The 23,574-nt window shown below is 39.9% G+C and overlaps 2 long non-coding RNA genes across 4 annotated transcripts in view; one reads left to right on the top strand and one right to left on the bottom strand.

The window, feature by feature from the left end:
- The window catches only part of LOC308550766, a 59,428-nt gene that overhangs the window by 20,057 nt on the left and 15,797 nt on the right, over positions 1-23,574 (top strand). The window contains exons 5-7 of one of the 3 annotated variants that reach the window (XR_013997961.1): positions 12,978-13,220; positions 16,902-18,972; positions 19,069-23,008. This is a non-coding gene — a long non-coding RNA (uncharacterized lncRNA). Of the gene's footprint in view, positions 1-12,484; positions 12,571-12,977; positions 13,221-16,901; positions 18,973-19,068; positions 23,009-23,574 lie in introns of those variants that run through there. The other 2 variants (XR_013997960.1, XR_013997959.1) reach the window with 2 other exon arrangements.
- LOC308550767 lies at positions 3,415-12,326 on the bottom strand. The gene is made up of 2 exons (XR_013997962.1): positions 12,250-12,326; positions 3,415-4,276 (listed from the first exon to the last, which is right to left on the bottom strand). It is a non-coding gene; the product is annotated as an uncharacterized lncRNA (long non-coding RNA).

Below are 23,574 nucleotides of genomic sequence, written 5' to 3'. Positions count from 1 at the left end.
AACTAAATAAAAGATTAAATGATGAGATTTATATCCGCTTCAAAATAAATTAATAAATTGAATAATAATTTTGTTTCTCATGTAATTTTAAACTAAACAATGTAATATGTAGCTAACATTATAATTCATGTATGAAACAAAGAATCTGATGGCAGGCATAGTTTCCTTTGGTAAACAAATATGCATATGTTTTTAGAACTCTATTGCTGGGTTTCTGGAAATAATTAAGAAACATGTACAGGGGTGGGCAAAAGTAAGTTTACAGTTGTAATACAAATAAATAATACAATAATTTATAAATAATAATACAAGAATAAACTGTGTTTAACATGCTCACAACTGTAAACCTACTTTTGCCCACCCCTATATAAAAATTTTAAAATTCATTAATGTAATTAGACCACAGGATCAAACTCTTCAACCATATTTATGAAAGAGAAAAACATATATATATATATCTAAGAAATAATGGGTCTAGCAACCATCGTATTTTATTTTTGATAGCGGGAGGTAGAAAATATGACTATTTATAAAATAAAATAAGAATTAACCTTATTTGGAAAAGATATTTTAAGATAACAATCTGAGAAAACAGATTTTAACTAGTTTAAGGAATGATGTGCCTTATCTGAAAGAAATCACATATAATTTCTATGCGTAAATTTTGTCTGTGTAAAAACACTTTGCAGTACAGGAAAACATTCCAGTTGTATTTAACGGAATCAGAATCAACATTGTATAGTGCTATCAGTTAGGAGGTGCTTTTCTTTTCAGTGAGTGAGAGATTTAAGTGATTAGTATCTAGAATAGCTGCAAAATAATCCTTGAATTGAAGCAAGTGGGGAAAAAGTGGCTCTTAAGCAGATGAATTTAGACGAGAATACATATGCAGCTTGAGAGCCGGAGAGTGGGCTCCCTGCGAGCTCGCCCCGCTGCATGCTTCTCGGGGGGAATCCCGCGCAGGAGCGAGGCCGAAGGCCACCGTTCCAGACTGTCTTCAGCGCGATCGCTCCAGAGCAGTACATAGTCATGGCTGGGGCAACCCACTTACTGTAGTTCACAGTCACAATGCAGTGCAAGTAGCTGCCACTCTTGAATTTCTGCGAAATGCTTCTATGTCTGATTGTGCTCGAGCAAAATATTCTGGAAGGAATTATTTTATTTTGCTGATAAATGTATGGACCGACTTGGCCTACACTGTCCAACACGGGAGCCAGTAGCCACAAGTTGGCTATTGAGCACTCGAAATGCGACTGTGTGAACTGGGGCATATTGTAAATGTAAAATAACAATACACTCCGGATTTCAAAGACACGTTGAAATGATGATATTTTGGATATGTTGAGTTAGATAACATATGTTATTAATATTGATTTCACCCGCTTTTTTAACTTTTTAAAATGTTGCGACATAAAAAATAAAATTACATATGTGGCTTACATTATATGTATCATATGATGGTGCTGCTCCAGAGCTTATATCAGATTCTCTAACTTCATCTGGAAACATAGCCATGGGAAAGAAATGATTTTTCCACTACCCTGTTTTCTGATGTAGCCAGTACCTTTTACTAGTGTTTGGGTTTCGGGTTGGGAATCTCTAGTTGTAAGCTGGAATAAGTAAAAAACAAAAACAAAAATCCTCCAGCACTGTATTAAAGATATTTAAAAATTTGTCTTTTGTTAGTATCTAGAACATTTCCAAATATGAACTTTGGATGGCTTCTCAATGGATACAAGTGAAGCTTTTCAAACTCTTCATCACATACAAAAGCATCTCAAATGTGATGAAACATTTTTTTATGTAATTACTTTTTTATGTAACACTAAGAAAGCAAAAAAAACTTCCAAATAAACTATGATGTAATGCTGTCATATCCATAGAATTTTAATTTTATACTTACTGAAAGAGCATTTTGGCTTATTTATTTGTATATTATTATCATATGTATGATACTACAATAGCCACCACCAAGTTTGAGTGTATAATGGCGGTGACAGCTCCCTTTCAAATGCCTCCTGGCTGACATTGATTGTAAAATTCCATTGATTCAAAGGTGCTTTCTGATTTCAGAGATGTGAAAATGTGAAGAAAATAAGCATCTTAGAATTAGTTAGATACGGTAAGTCATTTGTCAAGAAAAAAGGACCATAGAGTGCAGAAAGCCAAACTCCAAGATATCAAACAGCCTAGTGAAAACACTTTTCCGTGTATTATTATATTTACAAAAAACAAACGTGGTTCTCATAAGTTTATCGTAGTGCACTTAAATAACTGCATCATATATTTCATCTTAATTATATGGTGGTTTCCTTAATGTTCTTTTATTTCTTTTCTGGCTTGGAAGTGGGAGGGCTAGGGAAGAATCATGATGGGTAGGGCTATGGCTGGGACAGACTGGATCTCTCCAGACTGAAAATGTCTAGTATGTCTGTTGTGAGAACCACTTGGCACGGCCTTGTGTGAGGCTGTGCCTTCAATGGCGCTGTTTATGCTTCGCAAGTGGGCTAACAGAGGGAGCCTTTCTCCTTGTCATGGCTTAGTTTAGTTTTAACATATTCAATGTATCCTTTCTTAACTGAAGGGCCGAAGAGTGGGAGGAATGGTGATTGAGCTGCTTTCCTAGTTTTTGTTTTATACAGTATTCAAGAAGGTCAGCAAAATGAATCAAAACTCTGCAAGAAGTACATTAAGTCAAGAATCAATGAAAAAATAAATTTGTCATCCAGGAATTGTGGCACATCTCTGATTCTAATGATACCCTTGGTGATAGACAAATTTACTAGAGGCAACAAAGCCAAAAGTTCTCAAGAAACGAGAAGAATCAGAGATCCAATAACATGTTTCCTCCCTTGTCTCTGCCACTAAACATTACATCAAAACTTAACTGTCTCTCAGGGGCTCGGAAGCGGGGCTAGCTTCACGGGCTTGTGATCTGTATAGTCTCATGGGGCCCTGTGCTTAGAAGGTCTCTTCTGCTGTCATGGTGCTGAAATTCTTAATTTTTGTAAGAGAGGCCACATTTTCTTTTGTCATTGGGCCCCACAGATTATGTAAATTATCCTGTTCAAAATGAGATACTTGCCAGAGAATTATTAACTGAAGCTGCAAGATTAAATTAGAAGCATTGATTTTCTAATGCTGTGCACTGAATTCGTAAGCTACTATTGCTGTTGGTGCTGTTAGGAATAATAGTCGTAGAAGTAGTAATAGGAGCAGAAGTATTACTCAACAGCACTTTATACTGACTCCCCCATCTATTCATATGATTTGGGGCATCTTCTGTGTCTCTATTTTCTCATCTGTTAAATGGCAGTGACATTACACCCACCCTCCTTAATTCCAGATAAGGCTAATTGGAATCAGATTGAAATGATCATGGAAATACTTGTAATCTGTAAAGGACGAAACAGATAAATATATATATTTTTTATTTCCCCACCCAGCATAGAGTTTGGGTGGCAATCACTCGCCCCTGGGGTCCTGGGGGCCTTAGCTGGGCTCAGTAATGAGGCTGCTCTGGCCTGTGACTGTAGAGCAGGCGTCCCAGGAGGTCCTGGAGCCAGAAAATTAGTGCTCCTGAAATCTCAAGAGCCTGACCAGCACATCTCAGTGCTGTCAAAAATGCTGAGGCAGGGCACTGGGAAATCACAGATATGCAGACAGGACTGGAGGCTTGAGGAGAGAGGAGAGGAAGTGCAGCTCGAAAACATCTTCCGAGTTCCCAGGGCAGAGTCACATGGGCTTTTTCTAGGGCACCTGCAGCTTCATCCAGTGTTGGGGAGGGAATTGTCAAGGGTGCCAGACACCTCTGATTGCCACAGAAGTTTTCTTATAGCCTAGAATGGAATTGTCTTCAGAGCTGCCATTATTTCACTAAGAAAAGGAAACTTTTGTCTCCATTGAAGAAACTCATTTCTTTGGATGTAAAAGAGAAAAGAGGCACAATGGAAATTCTGAAGAAGTCAGCGAATACCACGTGGCTTTTAAGTGTGCAAGAATGTCTGTCATTGATTTCCTGAGAGTCTTATTTAAACAATTGCAGGGTTTGCTGTAAGGCAATAGACAGAGGTGAAAGTAGCACTCCAATGAGGTCACAGAAAACGCCATTTGAAATATCTTGGTAATGTCCCCTGTCACTGATGGGACATGGTAACCAACAGTTTGCCTTCTTTCACATATCAGAGATCGCTGAAGACTTTATTTCTTGTATGTGACAGAAGTGAAGAGATGTGGTCTTTCAGGAATGAGTGTCCAGGAGAAGGCTTTTGGTTATCTGTTTAAAATAAAACAGTATGTTTAATTGCATATTTCTATTAGGAAATAGCAGGGTTACAGTGTCCTGTCAGAATGCAGGGGTGAAGTGGCTGGGATGTATTTGTGTTAGTGGAGGAGAGAGGGCCTCATCTCCCCCAGTTGCTAGTGGGGGTGGATTTCTTGAGATATCCCGAGAAAAGGATTTCCTGAGACTTGCATGGAGGGTGCGGTACAGTAAAAAGCTTTATTTCTGTGGAATTACATCCCTGGGTTTCCAAAGTCCCATTTCCCTTTGTCCTGCCATAGATGAAGTGTAGCTGGGGCTTCAGTAGAGCTGGGATCAGAGCCAGTGCCCAGAGCTTCCTTTACGTTGGAGCCAGGTCCAGCCGAGCATCAGGCCAGCTTAATTTGTGTTTCCAGCTGCAGTTCATTAGTCCATTGTGTGTGGGGTCCACATGGCTGTGGGCCATATGTGTGCATGCAAGGAAACCAAGAGCAAGCCAAACACACAAGAGAGGGCAATAAGAGCAACAGGAGAGAACTCCTTTGTTCAGGAGATTATGCATTCCCAAATTCCCGTGCGCTTGCAGTGGCCACGCTCATTCTGGCAAACCATCTCTGTCCCCAGGTTTGACTGATGGGCACCTTCCCTTTGTCACCCTAACTTTACTGGGTATGTGACCATTTTTCCTTTGTTGTATCCCTTCCCCCAGTGTTTTGCAGGGAACAGGACAATGGTTCCCTGGGGAATGCAAAGTTGCAGCTTCCTGGTAAAGCTGCCCAAATGACATGCCTATAATGTCTGGCTTCCCCCTTTGCTCCCTTTCTATTATTAATCACTAACTAATTACAACAGTATCACTTGCATTATTTTGATTTTTTGTGTGCCTGAGTTTGCGCACTAGGTTCATCCTGCAGCAAGGGCTGCGGACGTGGTAAACCAGTAGCAGGGAGCCAACGTCTGGTCTGCGATTGGTTCAGATCTGGGACTACCAGCTGCTTAGCAACTTGGCTTGGGAATGACAAGTCCAGTCCATGACAACCTATATCCGGATTGATTGGGCAACTGCCTTGGTACTAAAGCGGGTTTGAGCATACCACTGAGCATCTGCACTTTGAGAGGCTTTCATCACAAGGGAGCCTGCAAAGAGGAGCTGGCTATTGCACACAGAGGTCTGGGTGCAGGTGCAATGATGCCTGTGTGAGAGGATGAGGAGGGGGAGGGTCTGTTGGGGGGGCCTTGTAAACTGGCTGGATGGGGGCTCCCTGTATAGGTGCATCTGTAACTGCCTTAGGTGCAGCTTTGCTCAGGTTGGAATCAGAGTTTTTTAGAGCTACCTGCCTGAAATCCCTACTGTGTTCCCAGACCAACCAAGAGAGGCCACATTTGATGAATATTCTAGGGTCAGTGCACTGTATTCAGCCCCAAAGGAGAACTTTTTTTGGTCTTGTTTTGTTTTGTTTTGTTTTGTTTTGTTTTGTTTCCAAAGAAGAACTTTGGCTCAGCCTCTTTAACGTGCTTGTCAGGGTTCCTGATCTGGAAGTGTAGGATCTCCTTGCTTTGTCTCCTCTCATTTCTTTAGGCTTTTCTCTCTTTCTTTGCATTGCCACCGCCTTTGCAAAATGTGCCCCTTCCTCAATTTGACTGCTCAAATTCATCCCATTCTTCAAGGCTCACCTCAAATATATTCCTACCGTCCCTTCCACCATAAGCAAGAAACAAAATCTGCGGTGATCTCCAGTATTCCTAGCTCTGCATACTCAGTGGCAAGTCCTAACCATTTAATCAGCTCCAAGGTCAAGAGGAGAACAAGGCCCTAGACTTTCTTGTGGCAAAAGGCTTCTCTGTGTCCAACAACAGTCCTTCACTGTGTTCTTTTGCACCAACTACCGGGCACAGTCATTTGCTTCTATCTTCCCAATATGGCTCATAAAATAGTGCCAGATTAACTGGGCTCTGTGCAAGCCCCATAATGAAGATTCTCTTGCTTTCTCTATGCAAATGTTTCAAAATCTTGTAAATGTATCATCGATTGGGAAATCTGTCTTCCACGTTTTTGGAAAAATTCACTCCCAACTCCTATTAATTAATATACAATTGGACAAGCAAAACTGCATTACTTTTCTGGGTAAATGAGGATTTTCTGACCACTGCGTAATTAAAGCATAACAGTGACAAGGCATAGGGAAGCCAACATTGAATGATGCAGAACTGTTTCTGGATAATTCCAACAGAAATCACTGAAGAGAATAATTAAAGGAACAAAAGGACCCAAACATATTGACCCCAGCTCTCTCTAGCACACAATTGCATATTAGGAAAGCACATGTTGATAGTTACTAAGCATCTTTTTTTTTTTTTTTTTTTGAAAGACTTTTTAGTTACCACACACTCCTGAATATCAGGCAGATAGCTATTAGTGTTTAAGTGAACTTTACTCTTGTTTCCTTAAAAAACAAATGAGAGACTAAAGAGGTTTCTGTAACCAACCAGTGGCCTTTAACACCCCAGGTACCCTTTTGTTTAATACAAGTCTGTTAATGAGGATTCTGATCAGTGCTACCAGATGTGCAGATTGTTCCAGAAATCAATCACTCTATTCAACTGGGAACCACCTGAGTTAATTGGACCCTTTAGCCGCCTCATTTTTTGTGTGTCTGCTGAAACTGACAGTTGAGGAGATATCAAATAAGCTGTGCAAAGCCTGCATTAGAGAAAATACTTCTAGCCCTGCTTGTTCAGTACAGAATATATACTGTACATGTAAAATGTACACTAAATTTCCAAGACTTAGTACTGTACAGAAAAAAATAATAAAATATTCTATTTTAAAATATTGATTACATGTTGAAATGATAATAGTTTGGGTATATTTGGCTATATAAAATGTTACAAAATTAATTTACCTGTTACTTTTCATTTTTTTTCCATGTGTTATCCAAAAAATTTAAAATTATATCCATGACTTATATTATATTTCTATTGGACCGTCTTGGTCTAGAGAGTTACTCCTACTGCATGTGATATCAGTTTCAGTTACTTAGAAACCTCCCAAGGCTGAAGCCATTGAACCTTGCGGGTCTATCTTGGATGAACTTAAGAATCACATCAGGATCTTTTAAAAAATACTGATCCTTTCCTCCCTATGATTCTCATTCACCTGATTCAACTCATAGTGACCTTCTTTCTGAGCTTTGAATTTCTTCCATAAAGCCATACGGTGTGATCATAAAAAAAAATAATAATAAGACTCTGTTATGTGAAATACAGAAACATGTGTAGCCCCAGCTTGAACAGCTGCAAGGGGATGCAGCACTGAAACAGACTTAGTTCAGACCCTCAACTAGTTCTTAAGAGCAAAAGGAGGGCCTTCTCCTTAGCTATTTGGTTGCTTAAAATCAATCAAACAGGAAAAAGGAACTGGAATTAATTCTATCTTAGCTGCTGCTGCTTATTTGAGTTTCTGAGAGTCAGCTTATTGCATTCCATCTGGCCTCCCAGGGAGGTACTTGGTATTGTTTAGTATGTTTTCAGAGAGAAAAATGGGGCTCAAAGACTGTGACTGTCACCTTGGTTAACATAATTTCTTCTACCAAATATTTAGTTTTTTATTTAGTTTTAGTTTTTGTGGGGGGATTTTTTCAGACTCTTAAAGGGTTTAAGGAAGGAAGCATAGAAAAGGTAGTTTGATTGGAGTTGGACTGCCTGCTAGAATGAAGTAAGCAGCCATCGAGTTCATGTCGATTCCTAGTAGCATAAGGTGCATTTGCAGCCTGACCCTCAAATTCTGAGAGTCACCCTCTCTGATGTCTGTCATCCCTATGTGCTCACTAGATCCACAGTTACTTGTGCCTGGGCCTAGCATGGGCCTTAGCTACAGAAGAAGCTGCTCTTCCCCTGACAGAGCTATAGGTGCCTGCCCAACCTCTATGAATTACTAAGGTTGGAGTCCTGCTAATGAATTTTGAATAGGTTTGCAAAATAACTAAAACACCTAGGTTTTAAAATCAGACTAAATGGAATTGTATCCTGGTATACTGGGAAGTCACAGAGCTTCCTGGCTGTAGCAGTGCTTCAAAAATTTATACTGAGTTACTGTGATCTTGAACAGCCAAATTTGGTGCCACCTACAGTGGTGATAATATCTTGTCAAGGCAGTGGAACGTTAGTAAGAGAAAAGTTCCAGTAAATAGTCCTATGTGTCCACAGTGCCCTGAGGCTTTATCAATCCTCTGTTTAAGATTTTTGATTAAATACCACTTCCCCAAGTTAAAGATTAAACTAAAGGTGTCTATGTTGTCTGAGTTATTTTGGAGTGGCTCTGCCACTTACTATCTCTGTGACTTTGGACAAATGACTGCTCTAAGTTCCACTCGTAAAATGGGAATTACAATAGTACCTACCTTATATTCTTGTAAAGATTTAATGAGTTATTCCACATATCTTCAGAACCTTGCACAGTGACATGCCCAGAACAGCAGCAGATGAAAGGTTTCTTGAATGAATTCATAAATATTAATCTTGCAGTGCAAGTGCATGCTTACAGAAATGCCTTGTTTTTGGATCAATTTGAAAGTGCCAATGTTTAGTATGAAAGCTAATTGCTAAGGCTTAATTAATATTTCTATCAAATATTTAGACTTGGTATATCTCTATTTCCTTGGCATTTTCATAAAATATATGCTAGACATAGATGGAGAGCTAGAGAAATCATCTTCTACAAATTTGCTTTGAGTCTTACATTGGCCAGAGTACGCATTTTACATTGCAGAGATATTTTAAGGGATCAAATGCTCTCAAATGCAAAAGTGATAAGTACAGGTAATTTATAGCCAAATGTAAATAAATCCTACTAAATAAGGAGCTATTGAAATGGACAAGCATAGTTGCATTGGTAATTAGTAATTATATATCATTGAAACATATACATTTAAGTACTTGACTAAAAGAGTAGAATTCTCTGAACTGTGTGTATAACCTCTCCCTTCTGACGGCTGTCAGTCTTTGAGCTGAAATTTTAATATGAAAGTGTAGCTATTTGCAAGTAATACTAAAGTGTACCCATTGGGGGCATATTCGCAAGAAAGAAGCACAGCCTGAGCACAATGATCTGCAGTGCTGTGGAAACTGTTTTTTCTGTCACAGACCCTTTGTGCATTTTTGGATACACTTGACAAGCACAACTGCATTCAGCAGGTGGCCTATGATTTAGTATATTCCCGTTGTGTGCCCAAGTGTAGATTCAGCAGATGGATGTCGTTGTAGACATGATTCTTTCTTATGGTTTGTCCTTGGTCATCACTAAGCACACAGGCTGTTACAGATCTTAGTAAATCCTGGATGAGCCCACAAATCTCCCTTCTCAAATGAGCTTCAACACAGGGAGCTAAAAGTCCCCTTTGCAGATTCACAACAATCCCTGTAAGTTCCTGAGACACAGGGAAATTAAAATGGATCTCTTTGAGACCTCTGTGTCTTACACTCTCAAAGCTCTATGCAAATATCATTTTATCGGCCTAAAAGTAATGGAATCATATTGCATTGGAAAAATGTTGTTATCATATGCCTTAATCAAAAAAGGATTTAAAACTGGCTGGTGACAGGTACTCTGCCAGTAATCAAACAGTCCTCCAAGGATTAAGCCTTAAGTGTCTCCTGCCCAATTTATGCACTTTCCGTCAGAAAATAGGTCTTAATTCATACCCTGTTTTTAATAAACATTAATTAAATATATACCAAGAAAAAATTATGTTTGTCTCCTCATAATTTTTTTCTTGAGAAGGGATATTTTGGATGGCTCATAATTGTTTAAAAAGAGTATCCTTGGATGTTTCCTAAAATAAATGTACTTGTGGGAAACAGAGGCTTTCAAATCGTTCATAGAGTAGAGCTAGAAATGTAGAAAGGAGGAAATATAAGTTCAGAGGGGTTAAGTTCCACAAACAGAACATGGCATTTGGGTTTGATCCCACCTGTATGACCTTGAATAAGCCTGTGTTCAGACTCAGTTTCTTCATCTGAAAAATACAGCACAGACGATTTGCTCATAATACAGCATTGTGCTGAGGGAGGAGTAATTAAAACACTATATGAGAAAATGCTTTGTAAATGGCGAAGGGATATTCAAGTGTAAGGAATTGCTATGGTTATCATCACCATTCATGATTCTCCAGCCTATAACTAGTCAGTTTGTCTGAATAAATAAGTAAATACATGCATACATAAAGCACTTCTATCTCCCCCCACTAGGTGGCAGGCTAGTCACTTGATAAAGTACTGACTGTCAGGGATCTAACACCAGAGCAATATTCCAGTCTGTGAGGCAGTGCAGCAAGGGACAAGGGGGTGAATAAGAAATTGGGAAAAACAGAGACATCCTGAAATATTCAAATAAATCTCAAACACCATTGTTTTTCAGTTTACCGAGATTTTTGTATCTATGTGAATATGGTCTCTCTTTTTTTTGACAATAAAGGTCAGCCAAGCAATTTCTGCAAATAATGAAAATGTTCAGCTCACTTAGAGTTATAGCTAACAGACTGCATGATTATTTATACCACTCGACAGGTAACGTTTTCATATACATCAGGGGTCAACAAACTGCTTTCATAGAGGGCCAGAGAGTAAACATTTCCAGCTTTGCGGGCTGATCTCTGTTGCATTGGCTTAATTTGACATTAAGCAAGTGAGTGGGCATGTGGCTGGGTTACAATAAGACTTTGTGGACACTGAAATTTGAAATTCATATAACTGACTTGCCACAAAATATTGTTCTTTTGATTCTATTTGACCATGTAAACATGTAAAAACCATTCCTAGCTCAAAGACCATACAAAAAATGGCCACAGAACTGATTTGGCCCTCAGGGGGTATTGTGCAGATCCCTGGATTAAAAGCCTTACTAATATTAACTATCAGATTGACAATGTTCTCTGTTAGTATAAATGTTTTTTTATTGCTTTCATAATTAATATTTCAATGTGTCTGTTATTTTACATATATAAACTATTCAGAATCCTTGTGATAGTTTTGCCTACCTCTCAGTATAAACTTGTGTCTTGTTTGTTGGCCTATAAACAAAGAATTCAAGTAATTTTTGCATTGTTCCTAGTTGCCAGAAAAAAAAAAGACACTGAGTTAAATTTGAATTTTAACTAAAGAATTTTTAAAGTATATATAGCATAGGACATATTTATATTATAAAGGTATTCCTCATTTATCTGGAATTCAGTTTTAATTGCATGATCTATGTTTTTATTTGCCAAATGTGGCATTTGTTCTTGTACTTCAAGACTGCCTGTTACTCATTTACTAAGCACTTAAAGATAACCAGAGATCTGCAGACAGGGCTCCTGAAGCACAATATGCGCTTAGAGGTTTGGGGGAAATATGCATCTGCAGGTCCTGGTTGCTTTCAGTGCCCGTCACACGTTCCAACAAGTGTGTGGCATAAACAGCCATGTTTGACATCCATTTTCCAGGGGTGTTTTCCTGAGCTGTGGCTCTCACTTGGACAAGCCATTTTTAAGTTGTTTTGTAAGCAGCCCAAAGCAACCTGTAGACCGGGACTTGGAAACAGCCTCCGAGAAATGTGAGGTATCTTGAAGGGGTTTAGTGGGAACAACAAATTCAATCCTCACCGCACCCCTCACCTCGGGGCCCCAAGAGGGTGTGCTATGGGGTCCCCCGTTTGCAGGCCGATTCCTACCGCAAAGCCCCCGCTCTCTAGGCCCTCTGCAGAGCCCTGATGGGGGTTTCAGGGGCGCGCAGGCAGCCTCCGCAGAGCTCGCTTCACCGCGCCTTCTTTGTGTGCGTGCTTGTTGGGGTGCGCTGCTGGCACTGAACGTTGACACAGATCTCATTCGCCCGGTGAACTTTCCCGCAAGACAAGGCGTGCCAAATCCTCCCCCCGTCTGATGTGCGTTCCAGCTTTAAAGCTGAGCGACTGTCCCCCGACCGAGTGACCAACGGCGCCTGGCGGAGTCTCTTACCGCTTTCGCCTGGAGACGGTTAATCGGAAGAGCCTCTAGGCCGCGCTGCCGGGACCGAGTGGGGCGCGGGCCGGGGGGCTGCGGGGTGCAACTGAGGAAGTGTCCCCACGGCCGCTCGGAAGTGACAGCGGCGCAGGGAGTGGGCGGCGGCGAACAATGGGCCGCGCTGGCGGTGGGCGGGCGCGGGGCCGCGCGGGGCAGGTCTGCGGAGCCGCGGGGGGCGCGCCGCCGGCACCCGCCGCCTCCTCCGGCCCGCGGGGAGCACACTGCGCCTCGGCGGCGGGCACAGGAGATTGCGGGGCCTGGAGCAGCCAGAAGCAGGTAAGCAGACGTCCTGTTTGTATCCCGCTTGAACCCAGCCGGCTTCCTTGTCCACCAGCCTCTGCTCCCAGGCAGCCCGGCAGCCGGAGCGCGACTCCCTACCCTCAGCCTCCCGGTCCTGCGAAGGCCCATTTTGATGCACACACCCCCCCCCCCGCGCCTTTTCGGGGTGCCTTTTACTCTTCTATCTGCAAAATCATGCCCATCGCCCTCACTCAAATCATCAGGGCCGGGACAAGGGTACATCTAGTGAGGCACTGGCCTCGGGAGCAAAATTGAAGGGAGCACCAAGATATTCAGTAATCGATAAAATTTTTAAATGAGATAGCTCGGAAATTCAAAGTTAATGCAAAAACTTCCAGGGTGAACAAAATACGAAAATGTTAAAGACATGATCCAACCCACAGCTTGATCACCTCGCAAATCAACTGTGAAGTGATGACCTCCTCTCTCCGCGGCCCCAAGTCCTGTACCTCTGCTACCTGTTATTTGGCCTTCTGTGGCAATGAGCTGGCTTTGCCTTGTATGCATGACTCCCCGGCTATGTGAATCTGCAAAGGGGACTTTACCACCTGCGCCTCAGCGAACACAGCCCACGGCTTTGCTCATGGAGGCCCTAAGGACGTTATAGATTTTGCAGGTCACCGAAGGTAAGAATTCATCCCAGGGCCCCGGATTGTAAAGCGAGGCGTGGCAGTCACCAAAACCTCACCGAAGTAAGGCACAGGAGAAAGCTGTGGTCTCTTAATTAGCGCTTATTCAGAAGTGGGTTGAATAAAGGTGCTTTAAAGTAACCACGAAAGCAAGGAAGGGCCTTTGAAATTGTTTTTGCAGAAAGAGGGGTGCCTGTGCACTTGGGAACCCCCATTCTTCTGTAGCATTTCTTGGAATTGCAATCCAGTCTGAATTTAAAATAATGCTAGCACCTTTGATGAGGATCACACTCCTCAATTTACAGCGCATCTCCCCCTATCGTACTTCATTTAACTCCCAGCGGGAGGCCACTAGGCTTGGCGCAGGCTAAAAGCTGCTTTCAGTTGTCCTCACGAGGAGCCATTGTATGCTGAATGCTATTGTTTGCTACCCTTAGGGTTAGGAGAGAGCAAATGACATCTAGCTCCTGGCTTAGGCGATGGCCTGATTGTAGTTCAAGTTGGGACCTGGCCAGCCTAGGTCTTTGATTTCTGGATTCCTTAAAGTGTTGCCTAACTAAATGCTTCATTTTGTCTTACACAGGCTACTGAAAATGAGAAAAGAGAAAGAGTAAATGCAGATCAGGAAACTATTGTTACAATTAATGTCCCTTTTAAAATCTTTGGAAGCTTTGGGGGGTAGCCAGCCCCTCAAAAGATAAGAGGAAAATGGCATTTGTCAAAACGCTTGCCCAATTCCTGGCCTGATAAGATGAATTTGATTCCCTGGAGGAGCGATGAAGTCAACATTATGGTTAACGTGATAGAGGAAGAAATTGGGGGAGTGCGGACATTGCACGCCCGTCAGGAGGGGTGCATTTCAGACGAGCTTGGCTTTTGCGTTCCTTCCGTCTGGGGATTAGCTGTTTCGTGCTGTTGCCAGCAGAGGGCACTGTTGCAGCGTAGACTCCGCTTTGACTTCTTAGAGGGAGAATTTGCAGAGCTGTAAAAATACATGGATCCAGTAAGAAATATGCACAATTTCCTATGGAATTTGTGAAAAATAGATTATTATAAATAATTTTTGAATGTCTATTTGATTAGTGACCCATCGAACCATAGAAGGAAATGAAGATGTTTCATGACTGTCTTTGTTACCAAAAATTAAATTGCAAGAACAAAAGAGCAATGTGATAATATCAGCATGATATCCCTAAATTACTCAGGACACAAATAGTTAGGACTTTTCCCCTTAGTAATGTTTGTGTCGAGACCTAGTAACAAGGAATACACTTGACTTATCCTAAATACCTGCTTTTTTATTCATTACAAACATAAACACTTTCATTAATATCAAGACATTTAAACATAACTCCATCTCACCAAAGAAATCCAGCATCTGAGGCCCTCTATGATTTGTCTCAACAGACAATGAACGCAATCCTGTTTGTACGCACAAATCCTCACAGGGTTTAGCATTAAAAAACAAAAAAAAAACCCTCACCTTTTTCTTGATTGAAATGCTGGCAGAAAAACATCTTGAGGGCCTCCTGCCTTTGAACACTTGAGCAGTGTTAGCCACAACTCATGACCGCGGAGCTCCACCAGCTAGGCTTTGTTTCTCATTGGAGAGGATGCCGGGCATCTTAGACCCGCAAGGACTGGAAGAGCGATGTTATACTCTCAACCCAGTAGGTAAATGCATTTTGGAAAACCACCTTGAAAAGAGGTGCACTTAATTAGACCGTCATTTCTTATCCTAGCAGCTGCAAGTTTCCCTAGTTGCAGAACTGAAAGGTAACATAGGAAGTCTATTTCAGAGATTTTATTCTTTATACTAACTTGGCTCCAGAAACTTACAAAAGTGACATATTCTTAGCAAGGTCAGAGAACACAGGATGAAACTCTGACCCAAAGTGAATGTTATGGGTGGAAGTATATTCTATCATTTGAAATTTTGTTTAGTGAAGTTTCACCCACAATTATCAGTTTTTATGCTCTTGTTCGCTCCTTATTTCTTTCATAAATTTCCATGTCCTGTATGGTATAGAAAATAGTTACTAGCATTATGAGGTTGAACTGTCTCCAGGTTCAAATAATCTGGTTTCAGGTAAAATTGCTATAAATATTTTGTTCAAATTTGGTAGAGAAAAAGAAAACTTGGAAATTGAGGCTCTTACCTTTAAAATGGTATTGGAATTTAGGCTTCATAATGTTTTAGTATTCTATTGAGTTAAAGCTAGGAAAATATTTCTTTTAAAATTATTTCCCTCCAATGATCAGTTTTTATTTAGTTGTAGCTCTTCACCTTGTATTTAACCTGAAAAGGCACTGATACATATGTGATAGGGCCTAAAATGTAGCCATGAAACATGAGATTATTCCTTCATGCACTCATGTATGCACACACACAATTTTTTTTTTTTGAGAATGTTCAAACCTACAGAGAAATAGAAAGAATAGTGCAATGAATGCTCACCCACAAACCACCTGAATTTAACAATTGTTAACATTTTTTCATAAAATAAATTATTCATTACATAATTATGTGTATGTGCTTCAGCTTTCCCTCCAAAAAGTGAATATTTGCCTATCTATATTACCACAGTTTGAGTATTATCTCTAATAGAGTCAACAGTAATCATCTAATCTCATCTAACAGCCAACTCATTTTCACTTTCTTCTTTCAGTTGTGCCAAACTGTGACTATTTATTAGTTATTAGTGAAACCATTATCATAAGATCAGAGACATGAGAACATGGTACAATCACTTACTTGATATAAGTCAGGAATATAGATTGGTAGCAGAACATAATTTAAGCCAGAAAATGTGTAGTAATTATTTATTCATTTGGAAACACTTCTCTCCCCAGGTTACACTGGCTCCTGGAGAAATTGAGTGATCAACCAGAATCAACTTGAGCCCCCAATCTGGTCATCATAGGGCTCTGACGCCGCCATAACTTCTGTGTCTCTAGTGCAGAGGGGAAAATACCATCGAGAGAGGCCTTCAGACACTCCTGTAGATGGATAGTCAGTTATTCCCACACCATTTATTGAGTAGTCCATTCTTTCCTCAATACCTTGAAATCATACCACAGAACTATAAAAATAATGAATGAAAATAGGTGGACATAATTTTGTCATGTTAAGGAGGGGAAAGATTTTCAAAGCAAGGTATGAAACATTTGACTACATAAATATTTGAAACCTTTTATGGCAAAAGACAAAATAAATAAAATTAAAACGTAAATGACAGGCTTGGAGAAAATGTTTGCAAGAGAGAATGAAAAAGAAGAGTTCCCTAATATGCTGATAGTGTCCATAAATCAGTAAGAAAAAAATTTAAAAGTGGGCAAAAGACATGAACGGGCAGCTTAAAGATGAAGAAATGGAAATGGTTCACCATATGGAAGCATGATTAAAGAAATGAAAATTAAAACAAAAATGAGCTACCTTGTTATTTACCTTCTGCTTGGCACAGATCACAACGGTTGATAATATTTGTGTGGGCGAGCATATGGGGGAAAAGGGCTCTCGTCACTGTCAGTGAGCATGAAAATTGGCTCAGCCTTTGCAAGGGCGATTTGGCCTGTATTATTAGCCCACATTTCTGTAGCCTCTCTAGCTTATAATCTACTTATGCAGACTGCCTGTTTCTGACTTAATTTCCTCTTTTTGTGTCTGCTTCCTTCTAGATGGTGATATTTGTGCTTCTCATCTCAGCCTGGTCGCCTGACCTTGACTCCAGAATTCTGTGATCCCTCCACAACTGCAAGTCATTCTCATACAAAACTTGAGTTTACCTAGTCTGCACCTTTGAGAGTTTGGGAACAGTATGCAAGTTCAAGTCGCCATCATGTTGTCTTGCTGAATATCTCATGTAACAAGATCAATATTTTTGTTTCTTGCTTCTACCCTTGTTCTTCTGTCTGTTGCTCCCTCTACAGCTGTCAGTCACACACGTGGAGTCTTGCAAAAGCTGTTTGCCCTTTTTATATGTCCTGTGAATGTTGTCATTTGCTTCTCGTATATTACAAATTAGTGTTGTGTACCACTTAGTGATATAAAGCATTCAATAATTGTAAATTTGCATAAGTTTGGGTAAGAATAGCATCCAATCAAAAGGCAAAAAGGTAGATGATAGAAACAGATTCGAGACAAGTGAAGAGGGCAGGAAAGGTGATGTCTATTGCAAAAATAAAATGAGAGTTTTTGAAATGCTTGATAACAGTGGAACCAAGACCTCTGTAGGGCATGTTTTTTTGGTGTTAGTGAATCTACAATTCATACAAGGAAGAAAAATGAGAAAGCTGTTAGGGCTAGTGAGTTGAAGGGCACACAGAAATAATTTAAAAAATCACACATAACTCGAAATGCCAAAATAGAGAAAATGGAAAGAGACTTATATTTCTAGCTTCTAAAATAGAGAAGGCTGAACAGGCCTCTTTCTGTATATATAATCCACCAGCAGACATCACAAAAGTGCAAGTTTAAATTTCAGTCTGGATGAAAAGTTATAATATTCATCATGAATAATGGGTGGTTGAGTAGGTTTAAGAAATGCTATGGTCTGTATGAAAAAAAATGGCTAGCAGAGGAAGGAGATCATGAAGCTGCTGCAGAATATCCTGAATCCCTGGAGAAACTGAGGCTATTTGCCTGAAAAGGCATCCAGTGTGAGTGTATTACAGATGGCCCCCATTTGTAGCAGTTTTAATGTGTTCCAGCATGGCCGGGCTTCAGACGTGGGCTAAGCCACGTCCCAGCCATGTGCATTTGTTTACTCTCAGTGACTGATAAATACACACATTTACTAGACCTATTCAGTATAAATTTAAAATTACAGTAATACATATAGAAAACTTTTCTGTGAAATTAAGCTTTTCATACACACTTAATTTTAAATATACAAATGTGTCTACATAAGTAAAAACAGATAAACTAACTAATTTGTCAATTTTTTAACATATGCATTCGGAAAACCTACTTTATTACATAAAGGACTTTTGGCTTTAACGGGCACACCCTTGCCCAAATTAGTCCATTATATCAAGGTTCTACTGTACTGGTTTTTAAAGTGTTTTGTTCCTGAGGTTAAACAATATTTATACCAAAAAATCTTGAATTCAAAGTGTTGCTGATTCTGGACGTTGCTTCCACTGACAAAAGTGCAATAGTAAGTGCTGATCCTTGTGTTAAAGTCATCTCCATCTCCCCCAGTGCAACAGGACTCCTTCAACCCATGCATCTGGGAGAGCTAAAAATGTTTCTGATATACTGTACTCGGGATATGTCTGACTGCCTTGCAGACCTTATGAGAGAGACACCAGAACTTCCTGTGAAAGAAGCTTGGCAAAATTTCTCCATTTGTAACGCTTTAATGATAGAAGAACCAGCGAGAAAAATAAAATGATCAACCCCTAATGGAGCTTGGCAGAAACTTTGGAATGAGGTTGTAACTGATTCTGAAAGTTTCCTTCCAGTGGTAGAAGAAATTGAAAATATTTTAGCATCTGCAAAGCCTTTAGGTGGTGAAAAGTTTGAAGACATTGAATTAAGTGTCATTGCCCAACTGTTAGAGTCCCACCCTCAGAAGATAGTTGAGAAATATTTCAGAGATGTGATCACACTGAAAGTTGATAAAAGAGGTAAGCAAAAGTTATCATGCAAAACTGGAAGAACATTGAAGTAACCACTCTGTAAATCGAAATGCCGTGATGATTCATAAGAAAGAGATCCTACGGTGGAATATTTGCTGACCTTCAGGTAAGGCTTAAATAATTACCCATAACCCTGTAAAGCAGTCATATGAAACTTTCAAACAAATGTCAATAAGTCTTTTCTCTCTGCTTGCTTCAACAGGGAGAAGAGGCTGGACTCTCTGGCCGTGTCATACAAACCCATTCTGCAAGCAGCAGGCAGAAAAGCTGTGCACAGATAGCTGACCTTTGGGGTTCAGACTCCGACCAGGCCTGGTGGGGTGGCGATCCGTGTGCCAGAGGATGAAAGTGGAGCAGAAGGCAGAGCTTGCTTATCTCCAGACAAAATCCAATTTTCTCAATTTTTTTCCTATCACTACTGTGATGACCAGCATTTTCATGGATGCATGATTGTCCTCACCTTGAGATCAGAGGGAAATAGAAATTAATTGCCTAATAATCACTATTGCTAATGTAAATTTAGTAAAATGCCATCAAGATTCACTTTTACCTAGTGTTTTATTTCTGTGAACAAACCAATTTTCTGAGCTTTGATAATACTCCTTTCCCTGCCCCAATTTTCCCCCCAAAGCTCATAAATTCCTCCAACACAAATTCCCCTTCAATGAGGGTTTTAGGAGTCGATTCCAATACCTAGGGAGGGGGCTACTCTATTTGGCTGGACAATTTGATTTTGTACTCTTGATCCTGAAATTTATTTTAGTTCTCTTTAAGCCCAACTATCTCAATAGAAAGTATTGAAACCTTTTCCTTTTAACTAGTTTGATATAAATTAATTTGTTTTTCAGCAACTGTATAAGGTTGATCCGGAAAGGCAGTATATTTAAAATGGATTCCTGGATTGGCTTTGGTACCTAATTGGGGAGGAGATGCGGCTCGAGTTTATTGCCAACAATCTCTCTTCTCACATCTCATCTTCTCAGTGATTTGAACAGTTAAATATCCTCCAAAAAAGATATTGATGCTTCCTCTTCCCTAAAGGTGGTGGAAATCCAATACCCCCCTGCCCCCTTCCCCGACGTGGAGTCTGAATTATAGGCGGCCTATATCTGAGTTTGCAGTGATCAGGGGAAAGGGGGGGAAATGTGAACGTTAAAAGGGCTCACTTACCTGGTTACAGTTGGATGGGGACCATTCCTCAAAAGAGAAAGATGAGAGTAGAAAACCCATTATAATGTTCTTTGGAGCTAGTGACTTGTCACAGTGCTGAGAAGCTTACATTCTGCTCTAAGCCACAGTGATTCTCAACACTAACTGCACATAAAAACCATGACAGGGAGCTTTGGAAAAAATACAGGTTTCTGGGTCCTGCCTCTAGGTATGCTGAATCATGAATGGGGACAGCATCTGTATATTTTGAAAGTTTCTCAAGTGATTTTTTTAATGTAGTCATGATGGCAAGCCACTGCTCTAAATCTAAACAAAATTATTATATAAAATATAATACAAATGGTATGGACCCGGGAGCTAGGAAACCTTGATTTCAAGTTTCTGCTCTACCGCTAGGTCAATGGATGGTCTTAGTCAAATCACACTCCTCTTGCCTCATCTGTCAGATGAGAGAATAGGACCACTTGGTCTCTAAAGCCCATTCATTGAAATTGCTGCCTTGGCAAGTTTTTTCTCTTAATTTGACCAGAATTAGAGAAATCAAATTTTAAATTAAACCAGAAACTGTGAATATAGAATAATGCAGTGGGCCCTGGTGGCGTGGCTCAGTGGTTGGAGCGTCAGCCATAGACCAAAGGGTCTTGGGTTCGATTTCTGGTCAAGGGCACGTACCTGGGTTGTGCCTGGGTTATAGGCTGGATCCCCGGCCTCGGTTGGGGTGCATGCAGGAGGCAACCAATCAATGTCTCCCTCTCACATCGATGTTTCTCTCTTTCTCTCCCTCTTCTACTCTCTCTGAAAAGCAATGGAAAAATATCCTCTGGTGAGGATTAAAAATAATCTAAGAAGTCTACTTAGCGGGGGTCTACTTAGAGGGTAAATGATAGGCCATTTTAATATGATTAAATTGAATATGTCAGCAGAACTTACAGGAGGATGTGAAAGTTGGGATAGACTATGTGGTAGAAATAGAAGTTAGTGATGACAACGCTGCCATGGAAATAGGTGTTTCTTTTTTTTAAAGTTGAGAATAGTCCTCAAAATTGAAAAGTTAAAATTTCTTCTATTATATTTTACATACAGTTTGAGAGGAAAGAATCTGTTGTTAAATGGTTCAGGTAAAATTTTGTGTTCAATATTATGAAGTACATGGCATTTTCCTCCTTTCCACACATATTTAACAACTGGCAGAAAGACAAAGTGGGCGGGGAGGGAGAAAGGGCAGTCCAAGTTGCTGAAATTTGTAGAAAATATTAGAAAACTGGCATTACATTTTAAAAGAGTCTCTTTGTTTGTTTAAAATCTCTTAAATTCAAAATGTAGAGAAAGCTCTTTAAACTGGACATTGGATTACATAGCTCCCACCACCTGAATGCTAATAAAGGGCGTTTACAGTGTATATAGTCTAAAAGAGTGTGTGAATTATGTTTGTGTTGTGAAATACATTGATCACTGAACTTTACATAGTACTATTACCTTTTAATAGCCTTTGAAATCAGTGTGTTCTGGTTGTTTATCTAAGAATTCAGAAATATGATGTGCTATGAGCAAAGTGTATGTATTTGGAAACCATAAAATCAAAGAGAAACTAGATGAAAGGATAGTGTATTTCATTAGCATGAACAACAAATACTAAGGAATTAAATGTGAGCCTAGTAGGCTTGAGACATCACACTTCATCTTTCTGGCATTATAACATATAGCCTAAGATATAATTAACCCATCGTAACAAACACCTAACGTTGGCTCTTGATTAATTGGCAGTGGTATGATGGGTGCAATAAAGAGAAGAACATGGCTGGCTTCTTGTGTGCCCTGGGCTGAGGACTCCCTCTTTTTTTGGGGGGGGGGTGCTTAGTCCTGGCAGGATAACTCTTGGGGCATGAGAAGCCAGCACGAGACCTAAGGCTTTGGAATCAGAAAGACTTGTTTTCAATGCTGTCCTTGCCGATTACTAACTTTGTGACTGTGAGCATGTTTTTTTAACCATTTTAGACATGGGTTTCTAATCTGTAAAACGGGGTAAAAAATACCTGCATTATAGGCTTGCTATGAGATTATATGAAATGCTTAGTACAGTGCCTGGCATATAGTAAGTACTCAATAAATTGTTGCTATTATTATTATTATAACAAATGAGCATTATAGAACTACATGATAGTTTATTCCTGTCTTTGAAAAATTTTAATATTTTGATATTTTATCAAATTTGCCTTGAAATAAGGTATGCATGATGGTTTTAAGAAGAGATAAGGAATAAAAAAATGATTTTAATAGTTGTCTTTGTTTGCTTCTGAGAGATACCTAAAATAATAACTCCTTTGTCTTTATGTTACTCTTTGACCTGTGGTGATTCCATATGCTGTATTTATAATGTGGTTGTCATTGCATGATACTTATTTATCTAGAGAGTAAAGGTAACTACTGTTTTCACATCTAGGGGATTCCTATTCTCCAGAAAATAATCCATCAACTTGGTTCCACTTTTAAGATAATTAAGTCACTTTTGTGTTGATAGGAGCTAAAGGTAAAACTATGTAAGACCTATGTTGCTTAAACCACAAGTTATTAGCTAAGCTGCCTTTGAGAGAATTGTATGTCTAAATAATCTTCCTAGAGGAAAATCCCTCATAACTATCTTCTGAACTTCTTTGTATTTTGTGTATTCTGTGGTGGCATCCAAGAAATTTAAAATGGTGGTATTCAGAATGCAGAGCATTCACTGTAACTCTAATGCTGTGTCGGCTGAACCACAGAACTGTCACTACCTTAATCCAAGCCCTTGCTATCACTTAACCTGGATGATTGAAGTAGCCTCATAACTCACATCCCAACCCTTTAAGTGTTTTAACTAGGAGCCTTTTCTGTTCTAGTATATATATCTAATAGTCTTTGGTATTTAGCAACTTGCTAATTTACTAGCTTCCCTTGTGCACGATTCTGATTCTGTTTTCCTTGTTCAAAAATCTTCAGTGGCTGCCCATTGTCTATACAGTGGTGGGCAAAAGTAGGTTTACAGTTAGTTGTATGGAAAAAGACATGAAGATTAATTAAATAATAATATAAGAATAAACTCTGTTTTGCGTACTCACAACTGTAAACCTACTTTTCCCCTCCCCTATATATTCCACTACTTAACCTTTAAATCATTACCCAGTTCCAACGTACCTTAGTCAGGTTTGTCTGCCACTGTTCTCTTTCATGCAGTACATGTGATAGTCCCTGTCTTCCTCAGCCCTATCTGGCTAAGTACTAAGGATCTTCAGCCTACAGGTCAACTCTGATCTCTTCAACTTGTCACTTAAGCTCTGGTGGATAAGATCAGAAATTTAGATTTATTACCAACCTGTAGTCTCCTTCTTGTTCTCCTCCATCATTGCAGATACTTAACATTATCTCTTGATTAATTGGTAGTGATATAATGACAAGAACTTAGAGTTGGGGTTTGCCACTGGCTTCTTGTCTGTCCTGAGATGGCTATTCTCGTTCTTTGGGAGAGTGGCACTTAGTCCTGGCAAGATGACCTCAATTTGTAGGG

This window comes from Miniopterus schreibersii (assembly GCF_964146895.1).
Source record: "Miniopterus schreibersii genome assembly, chromosome: X".
Classification (NCBI taxonomy): Eukaryota; Metazoa; Chordata; class Mammalia; order Chiroptera; family Miniopteridae; genus Miniopterus; species Miniopterus schreibersii.
This window is presented reverse-complemented; position numbering and strand designations above follow the sequence as displayed.